The sequence below is a fragment of the Typopeltis vanoorti genome, chromosome 12, assembly GCF_054136105.1.
Source record: "Typopeltis vanoorti isolate ZY-2024b chromosome 12, IOZ_Tvanoo_1.0, whole genome shotgun sequence".
Classification (NCBI taxonomy): domain Eukaryota; kingdom Metazoa; phylum Arthropoda; class Arachnida; order Uropygi; family Thelyphonidae; genus Typopeltis; species Typopeltis vanoorti.
Genome location: NC_143560.1, coordinates 31315339 through 31329469, shown reverse-complemented (window position 1 = coordinate 31329469; position 14131 = coordinate 31315339). Strand labels below are relative to the sequence as shown.

At 35.3% G+C, this 14131-nt stretch overlaps 1 protein-coding gene across 3 annotated transcripts in view; it reads left to right on the top strand.

Moving 5' to 3' along the window:
* Positions 1–14131, top strand: part of LOC150100662 (circadian locomoter output cycles protein kaput-like) — a 287332-nt gene that overhangs the window by 165551 nt on the left and 107650 nt on the right. The gene's annotated exons all lie outside the window — the stretch shown is intronic.

Sequence of the window (14131 nt, the reverse complement as noted above, 5' to 3'; positions counted from 1 at the left end):
AATATTTTTAAGTTTGGTGTTTTGTTCTGTATCATATCCTTTCTTTCATTATTATATGGGGCTCACCATTCATTATGGAAAAAAATTATGGAGACTACTGCTGTTGTTGATTTAATAATTTAAATTCAAGATAAAATAAATTTAATGTGATGGCCAGTGCTGAGTAATTAAGATCATCATATGGAGTGTGTGTGTGTGTGCATATATTATTATTATTATTATTATTATTATTATTATTATTATTTGATGAATACACATATATTATTATTATTTGACACCTCCATGGAGTCCAAAGACTCATCGAGGGAGGGCACCTGCTCTACAACTGAATTCATCAACTGATCACAACTACACCAATGCCATCTACTGCCGACTACCACTAGTATTTCCAAAGACAAACATTCATGCCCACAGCAGGATTTGAACATGCAGCCTTTTGGCTGGAGAGCAAATACACTAACCACTTGGCCAGCTAGGCTGGCAATATTACATAGGCCATATATCAGACTCACCCTAATGGTTATGCTTTAGTTCCACTTGGCTAATGAATAATATTTCCTCTTTTCTGCCAAGTGTGCACAGAGGAAGTATGATTAATAGTATGTGTCGTGCTTGCTGAGGTCACAATTTTGACTGAAGCTGGGCAAAATTCTCCATGCATATGGCTTAGTAAAGAATCCATTGTTGTATATTCTGTCTCTCCTAATTTCAACTCAAGCAAATACCATAAAAAGTCAAGCAAAGAGAAATAGATTGCATGCAGAAAAGGCACACATCACTAGTGTTCATTTCTTTCTCTATTCAGCAAAATCATACCCACTTTTCCTAACATACTCAAGTTTTATCTTCTCCAAGCACTATTTTAAGTTTTTTCAATTACATATTATTTTACACCTTTCATGTTAAAGTTTTATGTGCATTTGTTTCTCTGATGTAATAATAATATACCATATGAAATTTTACATTTCTTCTTTCCTAATAGTAAATTCATCTTCCTTGAGATTTTAATGTTTACTCATTTTCTAACTGCACTAATCCAGCAGGTAAACATTCCAAGGTAATTTGCTATTACAATTGAGCATGCATAAATTGTTCACATGCTTGCAAAATACTTGCTGATAACCTTACTCACTCTACAGACTGACCAGATCTCTCTGTCTTACTAGACATTTCTGAGTATACTGCAAGTTTGTCCTTGAGGGAATTCAGACACACAGTTGTGTTGATTTCTTCTGCTGTGGAGAAAAACTCATATAAACTACTGTCATCTGAATAATGTATCATCATCAACAAATTCCTGACATGTACCGGATATGATAGAACTACATGAAAAATTTACATCATTAATAACTCCCTATCTACAATCCTCCTCCAAATCAGTCTGTTACTTGTCAAGACTCCAACATTATCAGATCTTATATTTCTATCGTCTAAGGCACTTTAGACGATAGAAATATAAGATCTGATAATGTTGATAGACGATTAGCAGGGAACACTTGTTTTACTAATCTTTCCTTGCCCATTATGCTTAAGTGACCATACCACCTGAGATTAGCTCTGCTAGCGCATTCCTGGATGCTGACAATGTCAAGTTCTTTCCTAATAGCCTCATTTTTAATATGATATTTCCATTGATGCCATCTGTTCACGCCTCTAATCTTTCTCAGGACTCTCATATCTGCGGTCTCTAGTCTTTGGTCAAGTGTTTTACATCTGACCCAGCTCTCAGATCCATAAGTTAAAACTGGTTTGTACACTGTCTTGTATACAGCTAATTTAGTCTTCCGACTAATTTCTCTCTTATTCCATATGAATTTATTCAGTTGACTTCCTAGCATACCAGTTTTGTTGATTCTGTTGTCTATTTCCATATTTAATTTACCATCTTCACTAAAAATCATGCCTAAGTAGCTGAAATGTTTTACTTGTTCGACAGGTTCCCCATTCATAACACAGTTGACATTTTCAACAATTCTACCTATTTTCATTGTCTTTGTCTTTTTACTGCTGACCTTCATACCATATCTATTACAACAGCTATTCAATTTAGTCAGAGAGTCTTGCAGACTTGTAACAGATTCACCACGGTGCTTAGCCGCACGAAGGAAGACTTGGTTTCAAGTCTAGTCGGCGACTAGAGGAAATTTTTCTAAGCCTTTTTTCGACCGGTTCCCGAATTAGTCGATCTCTGGCACGGGCAAGCAGGTTTTTCCTCCCGGAAACTCGGGTTTTTTGTCCTGTAAACTCAAGAAAATCGACCGTAGAATCCACATTATTTCAGACATTAAATATATTGTGTTAAGGTTAGGGACCACGAGATGGCGGCACATTTGAGCCGTCTCTCTTCACTGCGTACCGCTTAATTAGTGATAGCCTTGGGCCATCTGTCTCTGATTGGGTACCAGTGGAGATTGAACTGCCCACTCAGTCTCCAAAAGTTAGATAGGGCTAAATGGCCTCGCCTACTCCCGTATATACGGGAATAAAAAGGCGTTAGCTGATTTTTTTTTTTTTTTATATCTCTCTATTACGATTTTTTTTGAGGGGGGCCGTGAAATATTTTAATTTTTGCAAAGGGGGCCCTGACATCCAGAAGTTTGGGAAGCACTGCCTTAGACGATAGAAATATACGATCTAATAATGTTGGAGTCTTGACAAGTAACAGACTAATTTGGAGGAAAATTGTAGATAGGAAGTTAGTAATGATGTAAATTTTTCATGTAGTGCTATCATATCCTGTACACCCCTTGAGAGTACATGTCAGGAATTTGATGATGATGGTGATGACTTTCTTACATGTTATTCTTTTCAATATGAAATTCAATTTTATCCTGCTCAAGACTAAACTGTACACTCTGATGTCCTGCACAAGGGAGAAAACACCACTATCATCAATAACATAGTCAATGAGACTTTTCTTATTCCTTGCTTCTTCTCTCCATATGAATTTGTGCATATTTTTATGTTGGAATATGGTGTTACTAATAACCAGTCCATGTCCTGAGCAGAAATCCAGCAAGTATTTGCCATTATTATTCTCTTTTCTCCAAATTTTCCCCAAATATTTTTGTATGTCTGACAATCATTTCCTACTCTGCTATTTAGATCCCCAACAAGAACCAACTTTTCCTTTTTCATTGTGACAGTTGCTTTTTCTAAAGCATCAAAAGATTCCTCCACTTCTACCGTAGTAGTACTTTCTGTGGGACCATAGGCACAAATAAGTCTCAATGTCCAATTCCCCATTCTGATATTTGCCCACATCACTCTGCTTGAGACTGCCTGCCATTCAAGAAGATTAGCCTCGTATTTTGTGTTGAATACTATGGCTATTTCTTCTTTTCCTTGATTCATTGCCTGAATATAACATTTTGTATTTATTGCTCAGAAAGATCTCACCAGTTTTTGTCTTTTTTGTTTCAGTCATCCCTATTATGTCGATCTGGTACTTATCTGATTCCTCAGCTAGCTGCATTTCTTTGCCATTCAGGCTTCTTATGTTGATAGTACCGATCTTTAACTCTGGTGATGTTGAGTTGGGGTGTGCTTTCATATTTGTTCCAGTAGCTGTCTTTTCACTGTTTGCCCTGGTTCCCTGGCGAAAACAACGTGGACCTTGTTTAACTGGGCGACGCCCCAGCCGGCATGAAATTTTGTCATGTTGTACCATCATTTTGTATATTGGTTTAAGCCAATTAGAATACAATTTGGTCGGCTAAATCCCAAATTGCCAGCCCATCCTCATTCGTTCAGTATCCAGGTAGATACCCAACCGGCTGCACCACAAGAAGGTGAGGATTGGACATTAGGTCAGAAGCCCTGGTCAATTCTCTGCATTCCTTTAAAGGCTATGTGGAGGTCTCCTCTCAGTTATACAGCTTTGACCCTTAAGCACCCCCTGAGTAATGTATTATAAGAATTTCTACTGAGATGATCTTTGTGACTTCTTCTCTTCAAGTATTAGGCACATGCTTGTTCCGACTTCACTGGTCTTCAGGTTTATATCTATTCACCTCTTTTGTAGCCGATATCTTTCCTTCCTAAAGAGATGTTTTTTTTCCATTTTTCTCCGTATTCCTTGATTTTTTTTTTTCATTTATGTTGTAAATATCTAGTTCTTTTCTGGTGTCTTCATTTCTTATATAGTTCAATTTTGTGCATCCTTTTATTGCTCTTAAAAAATCTCATCTCTGCAGCTTGTATTTTACTTTCATCTTTCTTTTTAACAGTCCATGTTTCTGAACCATGTAGTAGAGTTGGAGTGACCATTACTTTATACAATTTTATTTCAGTTTCTCAACTTGTTTCTTTAATTCTGTGTCCCTTTAATTGTTCCACAGAAATTTTTTGAAATTTCTTTATTTTTTCATACCTATATCTGGCTTTTAATTATATATGTTATTATGCAGACTAAATAATTAAACTCTGTCATTTCTTCTATTATTTTATTTTCTATAACTATTTTGGTCTAACATGATCTCAACCTTTAAATGCCACAATTTTTGTTCTCTTTTGTAAAATGTTTAAATTGTATTGCTGACTTATTTTGTTAAATTCATAAACTGATTTTTGAAGGTCATCTTCATTGTCTTGTAATATTATCTGATATTATCTGCATGCAGCATTGTATTGATAACAGTTCTTCTGGTTAACTGGATACCTTGTTTATGGAAGTTTTTTCACTTGGCTTTGTTACTAATTATATATCTGGTTTTATTCTTTATCCAAGTGTAAGCAAACAAAGTTTGCACCTGAAGTACTTTCAGGACTGGGGCAACTCATGGTAAAGGTGGTATAAATCGACTCATACCACCTTTACCACGAGTTGACCCAGTCCTGAAAGTACTTCAGGCGGAAACCTTGTTTGCTTACACTTGGATAAAATGATAAAACCAAATGTATAATTAGTGGATACCTTGTTTTTATTGTTGTTTTCCATATTTTAATAATCTGGTCAATATATATATTGAATAGAGTTGACGATAAGCTACATACCTGTCTGATGCCCTGACTGATTCCAATCTCTTCTGTTAATTTATTACCTAACTGTATTTTTGTATCTTTATATAAACTTTGTATAGCTTGTACCAAATATAATGGATATCCTTGTTTTTTCATTATATTCCATAGTTTTTCTCTGGGTATTTTATCAAAAGCTTTTTCATAATCTATAAAGGCCATACGAGTTGCTAAATTAAATTCTCATCTATTTTCAATAATTGGTTTTAGTACATAAATATTGTCTATACATGATCTTCCATGTCTGAAACCATGTTGTTCTTCTGAGAGTAGATTGTTTGCAATATTTCTAAATCTTTTATTCAGGATTTTCCTGTAAATTTTGTAACCTGTATTTAATAAACTTATTCCTCTGTAATTTCCACAATCATCTCTATCTCCTTTCTTAAATGTAGATATAACCTTAGCTTTTTAATCAGTCTGATGGAAACTCACATTACCTCCAACAGTTATTTATTAATTTTAAGAATCTGTGATGTAAATATTCTTCAACATATTTCCAAAACTCTGTATTTATGCCATCTAATTCAGTTGGTTTTCAATTTTTTAATACCTTTATTGCTACTTTTAGTTCTTCCAATTTTATTCATTCTATATCAGAACTGATTTCTTCATTATCATTTTCTATTATTAAATTTGGGTCATACCATAAATTCTTATAATGTTCTATCCATTGTTTCTCTTGTATTATGTTGATTTATGCTGTTACTCTTTCTTCGTTATTTAATTTTCTTAATATTTTGTAGGTTGTTTCTTGTCTTCCATGTATGTTTTCTATATTCTTCTGTATTTTCACTGATTTGGGCTTCTTTTAGATAATCTGTTAATTATGATTGATACATCATTCTAATGCTTTTTTCTTGTAATAGATATACTTTGTATACTTGTTCTGTTTCTTTTTTTTTTCTTATTTACTTCCTTTCTCCATTTTGCTAATATTTTTATTTTAGAGACTATTAAATAATGATCTGAAAAAAATTTCACTTTCTCTGTAAACATGTGCATCTCTCACATGTGGAGCTAGTTTATGATTAGTAATGATATAATCAATTATAGATCTTGTTCCTCTGCCATTCCAAGTATCTTTATTTATATTTTTTTTTTAAAAAAAGTATTGGTTACTTTAAAATTATTGAAAGTTCAGAAGTCTGATAGTTTTTGACCATTGTTATTCATGCAAATTTTCCCATATTTTCCTAAGACATTTGGGATTGAATTATTTCGAACTCTGGCATTAAGATTTCCTGCTATTAATATACAGTAATTTTTATTACATTTATTTAACTGTTTTTGTAGTTCCTCACAAAATTGTTTGGAATCCTTTTCTTACTTTCTTCAGAAGCATATACTCCTATGATATTTAAGTAGCTTCTATTTGTTTTTAATTTAACTGTTATAATTCGATCATTTACAAAATTGTACTTTCATATTTTATTTTTCCATTTATATTTCCATTTATCAATTAAAATGGCCACACCACTAGAAGTTCTGATATGTTGGTCTACTCCACTATATAGCATAGTAAAACCATGTATATCTTTTGTTACCTTTAATTTCTTTTTTGTTTCTGTTATTATCATGGCTATATTAATGTTTTTAGTTGTTTTACTAATTTTAATTCCTTTATTATTATGCTTTGCACATTCCACGTGGCTATTTTTAAAATATCGGAAATTCCTAATTGGTTACCTTTATCCTTACTTGGTCATTTTTTGTTGTTTCGGTGTGATGAATTTTCCAGTTCAAGCATCTGAGCTGTAGAAATTTTTTACTTGGTAAAGTAACCAGCCTTGGGGGAGACCACACTCCTACCAGGTGCATCCCCCGGGTGGCGGATGGGGGAAACCCAAATGGGTTGCTCTGAATAAAGAGCCATGGACCAAAGGATGTAGCAGAGGCATGGCAAGCTGGCTACATTATTATGCCAGTAACTTTCATGAGCAGGAGAAAGTCTACAAACCGAGATAGTGCTACTGCGTACGGGACAACCGACGCACCTACTCAAAGACCGCATAGAGTAGGTGAGAAATCAGCAATGTGGTCAGCCAAGGATGTGAAACATGTAGCCACCCTTAACATAAGATCACTATACCGACCTGGAAAATTACAATTAGTCCAGGAAATTTTAAAAAGACTGAAATGGAGTATTTTAGGTTTATCAGAGACACATTGGTGCGGAGATGGATTCATGGATTTACCAAAAGGAAGACTGTACTTCTCAGGAAGAAAAGATAACATACACAGAGAAGGAGTTGCATTACTAATTGAAAAGAAACTTACACACTCAGTAATTGAAATAAACCCAGTGTCTCCTAGAATAATAACAGCCAAACTTCAAGCAAAAGAAAAAGGTCAAACAATTAAAATAATCCAAATATATGCACCAGACAGTAACCATTCAGAGGAAGAAATAGAAAATTTCTATGAAGAACTACAACAGGAAATAGATAATCCAAAAATAGAGAACTCGTGATAGTGATGGGAGATTTTAATGCTAAAATAGGACAGTTCACAGCAGACAAGAAAGATGTGATGGGGAAATTTGGATACGGAGAGCTTAACGACAGAGGAGAACAATTGCTCCACTTCTAAAGCAAACGATCTAATGATTACAAACACATTATTCTATCAATGCCCTAATAATAAATATACATGGACATCCCAGATGGTAATATAAAGAACTGCATAGACTATATCATCATAAACAAACAATGGAAAAGATCAGTAAATAATGTACGGACATTAAGAAGTTTTGATTTTGACACTGACCACGAAATATTAACTGCCAAAGTGAAGATAAAATTCAACAGGAACAATAATATCAGAAAAGAAGAAAACATCAACCTATCAAAACTAAAAGATAGCTCAAGCAGATGTCGATTTTTAGAACAGATGTGCTTGAAATTAAAACCCTCCATCTTACAGAACAGTGGAAAACTCTGGGAAGAAGGAAAAGAAACAGTGTTATCACTTGCAAAAGACACTCTAGGTTCCAAACCCAAAATAAACAAACAGTGGATAACCCAAGAAATCATAGCTACCATAGAAGAGAAAAGAGAGGCCAAGATACTTGTAAACCAACAAAACAATGAAGAGAATAGAGAAAAATACAGAGTACTAAAAAATAAAGTTGATAACCTATGCAAAAAAAGCCGAAGAAAAATGGTTAGAAGAAAAAGCTAAGAAATGCCAAGAAGCATATCAACAAAACAACCTAAAAGTCTTCCATGATACTGTAAGAGAAATTACAAAGGAATTCTCAGCAAAAGCAGTAACAATGATGAACAACAAGATGACTGAAACCGGGAATATTGAATATATAAGAAAAATCTGGTCAAACCATTTTAAGACTATCTTCCACCAAGGAAACAAAACTACAATGCCAACAATAGAAGAAAATAATGATCACCCAAAAATTTTACAAGAAGAAGTTAGATAAGCAATAAAACAGATGAAAAACAAAGCACCAGGCATTGATACTATCCCTACTGAACTGTGGTCATATGGAGGCAGCATATCAATAGAATATTTAACAACCCTATTCAATAAAATACTACAAACAGGAGAGATCCCAGATGACTGGAGAACTGGAAAGATCATCCCAATATACAAGAAAGGAGACAAAAGAGACTGCAGAAATTACAGACCAATCAATTTACTCCTTCACACCTATAAAATATTCATAAGAATTATACAAAATAGATTAAAAAACACCTACGAAGAAATGATAGGCATAGAACAAGCTGGTTTCCGAGGAAACTATTCAACAATAGACCAAATTTTCACATTGCACCAACTAGCAGAACTCAGCTGGGAAGACCATAAAGAACTATATTGTTATTTTGTGGACTTTAAACAAGCTTTCGATAACATCAACAGAGAAATCCTTCTCAAAATTCTACTAGAAAAAGCAATAGACAAATATAGAATACAGTTTCTGATAAAATATTACTCTAAGACAAATGCAATAATTAAAAAGGACACACTCACAACAGAACCCATAGAGATCAACAAGGAGTAATGCAAGGATGCCCATTATCCCCATGCCTATTCAACATATATCTAGAAGAAGTTGTAAAGAAAGCAATAGACAATGAGCCTGGAATCAATGTCAACGGTTTAAACATAAATAATATCAAATATGCAGATGATCTCGTCCTTCTTGCAAGAACCCCAAATGAACTACAAAAGTTGATCGAAACCTGTAAAACATATGACATGACAATAAATATACAAAAGACAAAAGTGATGAAAATAGGGAGGAACAGAACTACCATCTCAGCCACCCTAAATGGAGAACAATTAGAACAAGTAGACAACTTCATATACCTTGGATCAAAACTAACAGAAACAATAGATGAACTCAAAACAATCAAACACAGAATAGCGATAGGATGGACCACCATGGGAAAATTACAGAAAATCTGGAAAACAAACAAGATATCTAAACAAGCCAAAATCAAATTATATGAAGCAATAATTATACCAACAGTCATCTATGAGTGGAAGCGTGGACAGTTAAAAAAGAGAGGAGAAAAAACTGCTGGCATTTGAAATGAAATGCTTAAGAAAGATAAATAGAACAAGTTGGATAGAAAAGAAAACTAACATCACAGTCAGACAAGAACTATTGTATAAAAAGACAATAATAGAAAAAATTAGAAAACAACAACTGAGATGGTTTGGACACACTCTACGCATGGATGCAGACAGACTTCCTAATGTCCTAATCAATACTTTTCCAACTGAAAAAAGAAGACCTGGAAGACCAAGAATTACCTGGCTGAAATTAATAAAGAACATCTCGGAATGCAGAACATATAAGGAACTTTTTCGAACAGCAAGGAATAGAGAAGACTGGAAGATCCTGCTCAAGAGAAGACTCAACCCATCTTAGACGGACGAGAAGAAGAAGAAGAAGAAAGTAACCAGCCTTACACAAAACCCCCCAACCTTGGAGGGCCTGGGCATCTTCCTTAGTCTGGTCCCTACCTCTTGACCTGTCCAGCTAGGGAGGCTCTACCAGTAGCTTAGCTACATTGGCTTAGCTCTTGAAGTCATTGGTGCGTGCAAGCCCCCTTAACGCATCAAGGTGCAGATACCATTGAGGATGATCTTTGTGACTTCTGTGACTTTTTTTTTTTCCTGATTGAAGAATTTGAACATTCTGAAGCAATTCTTACTGGCATAGAGACAGTTATTGTCCATTCCATTTTAAATTCTCATTCTTTATGTAATCTTAGCCTTGGTTACCCAAGGAGTGTGTTAAAAGTGTACAGAAGTCACAAAATTCCATGACAGCATATTGTAGTTGGCTGTCATGGAATTCTTCATTTTGTAGCTTGTATACTTAAGTCCAGAATAGTCGCAAGCAAATTTTCAACACATACAAAAGCGTTTTAAAAGGGTTAGAGACAGGTTATTTGCATCATATCCAAATTGATGTCATACTTTCTGATTTGCAAAGCTGTTGATCATAACTTTTCTCAAACACTACTTCTATCTCTTTTGTCAAATGGTTCTCTTACATAATTGCCCATTGAAATATCCAGTCTTTGGTTTCTTCTCTTTCCTCCAGTTCTCATATTGATGATCTGGGTAATTCCTTCTACTGTTCCAAGTATTCATCCCTTTGACTTTTTACCAGAAAAAATAGTGTCCAAACTAAATACTAAAAAAGTTCCTTGGTCTGTTCCAATGGTATTTCTCCCTTTTGTTTTGAAGACAACCTAGAACAAAAATCCATAATGGACTCTTCTTCTGTGTCAGCTTTTCATTCTTGCCTATTCTACTGGTATCTATCCTACCTAGAAATTTACTCATATTCCACTAATATCTAAAAGGGCAACAAATCATTATCATAAAACTGCTGTCTAGTTTTCCTTGCTTCAGTCCATTAATATTCAACTACCATGCTACTTAGAAACCTCTCAACTCGTAAACAATTATCCACTGCCATTCAACAAGAGATGCCACAGAAAATCATGGAGAACCACAAGCAGTTGCTCGATATTTCTAAGGACTTTCATAGGGTTCGATACAAAGGCCTCTTAAATAAGCTCCCATCATATAGTCAGTCTTCTGCAACTGAGTTGAGGCAGCTTTCTATGTGAATGCACATTACATCTGAAGAAATGGAACTTTATGCTCACTTTACAAGTACTAATGTTCCATGAGGTTCTGTTCTTTAATCTATTCTTTCATCTATATATCAGCAACCTTCTCCAGTTGACTGCAAATCCAATCTGCAGCTTTGCTAATGACATTACACTGCACTCCTCTTTATCATTGAACAAACCTTGCACTACACAAATCACTAGAACTTCCAAAATATCACAACCCAATGATCTGATTCCGCAATTATAAATTTTGTTATCCTAACTATTCTTCAATGGAGTTATGATAACATTGCTAATAAAATAAAGTAGGTTAAACTTGTAGAATTTACTAAATTAAACTAAATGTACTTTGACATGTTTCTTTTTCTTTTTTGCCTGACAGCATCTTCAGGAAGATTTATCTTCCCGAAGATGTTGTCAACCTGTTCTGAATAAGGCTATTCTGACATTGACAGATTTTAACATTTGGGTTGTCTGTCTTAATGTGTTGCAAACATATGGTAAGGAGATAGTACTGTTATAATTGATTTCCAGATTGGCATGGGATGGTCTGTAAAAATAAATTAAATAAATAAATAAATTGCCTAAAGTACATTAAGCAAACATCCTCTCAATCATATAGTAGAAGCTCTCCAATATATCTTCTTTCCAGATACCTATCAAAACTCCTCAAGCCTTGCATCAGACATTCAGATTCCTTCTTGAAAAACTCACCTCATTTTGTAGAGAAACTTACAAACATAGAAATTATTTAATCAGATATGTTCGATATAGTTTCTTTATTTACAGTCTCTATTGAAGAATCTCTGTGCAGTTAGCTTAGTGGCTGTACGCTTTGCAACCATATGCCTGGAGAAGGAGTGTCCTCGGTTCGATTCCCGTCGGTGACATGAGGAGCTGAAGGATCTTCCTCAGCCATAGCCAAGTTAACTGGTCTTGGGTGTGGACAGTAGGGTTTTTCCCCCAGTTTATTCTGGGGTTTTTCATCCTGCAAAGCGGACAAACCGGCCTTGAGAACTCAACACTACAAACATAGGATACGCCTGGCCATAGGTCTAACCACCTTATCCTGTGAACGGTTTGAGGTCTGATGATTAATAAACCTTCGACACCGCAAGGTAAAAGAGGGTAAAAGGAAGATGAGTAAAATGGAAGCTGACATCGGGACCGTAGTGGAAGAACTTCAGCGGGAGTTCATGAAAATGAAAAATTACCTTCATCTTCTGCATGAGGAGTTGGAAGTGCTCAGTAAGGAGATACTGGGAGTTAAAACTGAGTTTAATGTGTTAAACAGAGAAATTAGGACTATAGAGATTACTTTAGCTGACATAACTAGAACAGGATTACGTATGGTGAGTCTTTGGTGAATGATGCAGTAATAAATAGTATGGGAGTGATTGGGAGTCAACAAAATAAAACCACAAGAGGTCTAGAAGAAACGAGATGTCGTGAGAGTGGGGGGGGGGTAAGTAAAAGAGCATTGAGTAATGAAACTGGGAGAGTCATGCTGAACAGCGTAGAAAATGAGTTCACGAGTGATGCTTGTGTGGACTTGAATGAAGTTAAGAGTGGTAAGATATATGATTGATTAAGGGTATGGAGAGTGGTATGCCCGAGGAGTGCTTGACTGGTGGGACAATAGAAAGAGTGGCTTTAGCAATAAAGAGAGGGCATGAAGCAGACAGGATGATAGTCATGGTGGGTACAAATGACCTGAGTGGTGGTATAAATCGGGTAGCAAAAGATTTAAGAACATTGTTAGATAGTGTGCTGCCTCGTTTTGACAGTTACGAGTTAAGTAGACAAGTGACGATAATGAATGATATGATTGCAAGAATGTGCAGAGAAAAGGTCTGGAATTTTTTGATGTTTGGAGTGTGTTTGAAGGAAAAAGACAGTTGTATGCTAGAGATGGGCTGCATCTGAACATGGAAAGACATAAGCGATTGAAGAAGTTACTGTTTTCTGAACAAGTTGAAGTAATTGGGCAGGGAAACTAATATTGAAAAGGTTGAGTGTAAGAGAGAGAAACTTTAGCACTGATTATATATTTATTGATCCTTATTCGCAGAATAAATTGCAGAAGAGAGGGGATAAAAATCAGCATGGGACTACTGAAATTAGTGACTTATATATCAGTTCTAAAGCCAGTACAAGAACTAGAGGGAATCTGCAATTTTTTTATACCAATGCAAGAAGCATTCACAATAAGAGAGAAGAATTTTTGGCATTAGTCAGTGCAATCTCACCAAACGTTGTAGGCATTAGTGATACTTAGCTGTCAGTAGAAGATGTGGTCATTGGAATTGAATGTGATGGGTACAGTATTTTCAGGGATGATAGAGAAGATAGAACAGGGGGAGGAGTACTGTTGATGATACTTAATGTGTTGCAGCCAAAGAAAGTAGTATATCAAGATGATAGACATGTGAATGAGAGTTCATTTGAGGCGGTCTGGTGCGAAATAGTGACCAATGCAACCAAATATACAGTTGGATGCTGCTATAGGCCATGGAGTACGGGGGGGGAATATTGAATTCATGCATCAGCAAATTAGTGCAATGAGTGCAGGTTTAGTGATTAATATGGGAAATTTTAATTATGGTGACATCAGTTGGAATGAGGAAATATCATGTAGCAGAAAGGAAATGGAGTTCATACATCTTCTACAAGATAATTACTTGAAACACCACATAACTGAAGGGACACGTGGTGTGAGAGTGTTGGACCTGGTTATTGGTTCAGAGGATATATGCATAAGTAAGGCATCCTCGTTACCTCCAATTGGTGAAAGCGATCAAGTGGTATTGACTTGGGAGGTTGCAAAATCTGTGGATTTTTCTGTTAAGAAGGGGTATGTATGGAATTACAGCTTAGGCAATTATAACAAGCTTTGGAGTGAGCTTGCAGCCATCCCATGGCAGAACATATTGCAGAGGAAAGATGTTAGCAGTGCATGGGATAAAATCAGCGGGTATCTGAGGAAAGTAATA